This window comes from Sinocyclocheilus anshuiensis, unplaced genomic scaffold (genome assembly GCF_001515605.1).
Source record: "Sinocyclocheilus anshuiensis isolate Anshui unplaced genomic scaffold, SAMN03320099.WGS_v1.1 scaffold300, whole genome shotgun sequence".
Taxonomy (NCBI): Eukaryota; Metazoa; Chordata; class Actinopteri; order Cypriniformes; family Cyprinidae; genus Sinocyclocheilus; species Sinocyclocheilus anshuiensis.
Window position 1 is genome coordinate 1,716,197 of NW_015557379.1, and position 4,184 is coordinate 1,720,380.

Consider the following 4,184-nt stretch of genomic DNA (forward strand, 5'->3'; position numbering starts at 1 on the left):
TCTGACCCCCCAACCCCCCCCCCCCACCAGTATTTGGCATGATTTTACTTTATATATTTGAAATCTTACCTCTCAGTTTGTTGGCAAAGCTGTAGGTCTGTGTAGGGATGTTATATATTTGCGGTGGATTGGTGTAGTATAATCAGGGCCATTTCTTGCCATCTTGGCTCTTTCCTTGTGCGTTCACAGTTGAATAGCACTGCGTTACTGCGCCAGTAACTGCGGTTTCAATAAAAACTAATAATTTCAGTCTTTATATCTTATTACAGTCAGTCACTTTAATGTCAGCCCTCTGTAGTGATGCCAACGTTACCCATGAATGACTTGAGGAACGGAAAAGAGACGTACAGAAAATGGCTAAGTGGAGTGTGTGAGTACCAGAGCTGCACAAATATAGACCTAAATACAAGACGAGCAGGAGAAAACTAGTTCACAATTACACTACCATTCAAAAAGTTGGGGGTCAGTAAGATATTTGAAAATAAATGAATACCTTTATTCAGCAAGGATGCATTAAATTGATCAAAAGTGACAGCAAAAACAATACAGTACAATGTTAAGGTTTCTATTAGAAATAAATGCTGTTCTTTTGAACCTTCTATTCAGCAAAGAATCCTGAAAAAATATACCCAGTTTCCAAAAAAAAAAAGAAAATGTACAGCCACAACCGTTTTCAACATTGATAATGAAGATAAATGTTTCTCGAGCAGCAAATCAGCATATTAGAATGATTTCTGAAGGATCAAGTGACACTGAAGACTGGAGTAATGATGCTGAAAATTCAGCTTTGCATCACAGGAATAAATTACAGTTTGAAGTTATTATAAATTGCAATAATATTTCATTTTTTTACTGCATTTTGATCAAATAAATGACACCTTGGTGAGCATTAGAGGCTTCTTTTAAAAACTTACTGACTCCAGATTTTTAAATGGTAGTTTTTCATTTTAATTTTACAGCTCTGTATGTTAACAATTTGCTCACTTGTGTCTGTTGTTATTTCTCCAAAAGACTTTTAGAAGAAACATCTGAAATGGCACATAACTTTGAATGCAACCGAGATACAAAAAAAAGCAATACAACTGTCCTGTAGTCTGGTGGAGTGAATTATGTTTGCAGATGTACCTGACGCAGCACGGGACACCGGAGCACTCTGAATTTCTGTGACTGTGGTCAGCTGTATTACTGAAGGAGCTGGAAGTGGGTTTGTGGCTTTGGTTCTGTTTACTGCCATCAGTGCTTTTGTGATTGTTTGTACTTAGAGAAGGGTGGAGTGTACGGTAAATGCCTCCTGTTGGCCAGCCACACTGCAGGGAGCGCTGGCCACAGAAACCCTGGAGATGTGCAAGTCAAGATGAGGTGTGTTTCAATCTGTTTTAGAGAGAGGATGCATTTGAGAATGTGTTTGTGTGTTGTGCGTCATTAAGAGAGTATGTATGCCCAGCAAAAGCAATATCGTACACTTTTGAAGTGCTTTATTTTTTCCCTGATGTCCATTTAGAACAGGGCTGTCCAAACTCTGTCCTGGAGGGCCGGTGTCCTGCAGAGTTTAGCTCCAACTTGCCAGCTAAACTCTGCAGGACACCAGCCCTCCAGGACCGAGTTTGGACAGCCCTGATTTAGAATGTCTTTTTGCTCCAAAAACAGTCATAATTGAGTTTTACACAACCATTTTCACCCTCCGTTTTCAAACAACTGCTTTTGTTACCATACTATTAAGACATTAAATGTATGTAAATGACCTCTGTTCTGATTGGATTTTTAGATTTTTCTTGCATAATGGATAAAAGCACCCCCCTTGATCCTTTGTGAGTTTCATAACAATATAGTTTTTCATGTGATTCTTGCACTATATTCTATGTTTTCTTTATTCGCTGAAAGAGTTTTAAGGCCAAAAGTCATCATGTCACCAACTGAGATTTAATGTCTAAATATCTAAAAATGTTTGTAATTTTTGAAGAACAAAACTGTAAAAATTCTACAGTAAAAACCTGTTCGTTGGTTATTCAAGTTACAGTAAAAAGTAAATAAATAAATGTTTATACATCATATGTAAATTTACTGTAAAATACTGTCAAATTTATGGTGATTGCAAGTAAAAATTATGAATTACCATATAATTTATAGTGAAGAACGTTAAAAGGACATTTCCAGAAGTCCCTTTTAAACTCTAAAATTGATTTAATATCTGAAAATATTTGCAATTTTACAGAACTGTAAAAATTCTACAATTAAAAACTGTTAGTTGTTTATATGCAAGTTACCCTATAGACAATAAAAAGTTATTATTGTTTGTACATCATATTACATGTAATTTTACTGTAAAATATTGTCAAATGTATGGTTTTTACAAGTAAAACCTAAGAATTACCATATAATTTATAGTGAGAAAGAGTAAAATAACATTTCCAGAAGTCCCTGTATGGCACTTGACATATTTTAGTTTAGTTTTGTGTCTTTTTCTTGTTATCAGTGCTAATGTACAATATAGTGTTTTCTGTTATTTAATTAATCATTTTAAATAATAATTGGATAACGACTAATTAGTGGATAATGACTTTTTAGTCAAAGTTTAGTCTAATTTTAGTCTGTTCCTCCCACTTTCTGGAGCTTGTCAGTATAAATAACCATCTACTTTTGTATAGAAATCAAATCTTGTGTTTTCTGCCTCAGATCTATGTTTGTGTTTTTTAGGGTCATGGGTCAGTAGCAGTTTCTCATTCTATTTCTTCAAAGCAACAGGCAGCAGGTAAGTCTCCATTGACAAGTGTGTACATACATCAAAACTGACTCTTATGTTACAGTGTAGATCCATTAATAATCCCTGACACAAGAAACATCTGCGTCACAGTCTCCTGCGGCGTAATGGACGGCTTTAATTCTCCTTTCCAGTCATGCTCCGTGATCATTTTTATATTTGCACAGAATTTCAATCCCTCAGCGTGGACATATAATCATTGGCTGTGAGCAGAGGGGATACCTGGGTAATGTGTTTAACAGCAATGATCCTGTTTAACTGCAGCCTCTGTTTGAACATGAGAAACTGCCTGATGGTCAGAATCAATTTCTTTACGGCCAAATTACTCCCACATCGGCTTAGAGTTTCACCTAAATGGCCAAACCTTAAAACACTAATACTATTGCTATTAAATTAGAGCCTCATTCATATAGTTCAAGTTATACTTAATGCTGTTTGCTTTATTTATTGATGCACTGAGGGAGGCAGAGAGACTCAAAGGGCTTTGCGTGTCCTCCAGTGTTTTGTATTCAAGAATAACTGTGTCTGTGTTGCATGTGAGTGTACTTTATCTGATGAATAGATAAGTGTAAATGTGTGACTGTTGGTAGATGTGTTTTTATAGTGAAAATCTGACGTAATGGCATTGCTGTAAATTTTGGCAGGGGAAAAAATTAATTATCTCATTTTTCAGCTGTTTGATAATCAGTGTTGGGGGTAATGCATTACAAGTAACGCGAGTTACGTAATCAGATTACTTTTTTCAAGTAACTAGTAAAGTAACGCATTACTTTTTAATTTACAAGAGAATATCGGAGTTACTTTTTCAAATAAGTAACGCAAGTTACTTTTTTTTTTTCCAATTTATTGATTGACAGCTCTTCTGTCCCCATGTTGAGAGAAATCAGAAGATGTTGCTGTAATTCTAAAATAAATATGAACATGCATTAATTCATCTCACTCACAACAAAAAAAACAGATTCCGTATTCCTCAAAATGAATAAAAATAATGCAACTCAGAATGCATTACTTTTAAAAGTAACTTTCCCCAACACTGTTGATAATATCCAGTTTCTCAGTATTTATTTGTTTGCATTGAACCTTCTTGAAATTTCTTAGGAACCACTATTTCAATTAGTCAATGCTTCCAATTAGATTCAGAATGTTTAATTTAACCAAAATACAGTAAAACTCTTAACTTTTCACACTGTTTTCACTTAATGAACACAAGAATGATTTAAAATCATTTCAGTCAGCAAGATTTTTTAAAGAAATTAATACTTTTATTCAGGAAGGACACATTAAATTAATCAAAGGTGACAGTAAAGACATTCATAATGTTACAGAAAATTTCAGAAATAAAGGTTTCTACAAAATATTAAGCAGCACAACTGTTTTCATTATTGATAATAATAAGAAATGTTTCTTGAGCAGCAAATCGGCATAT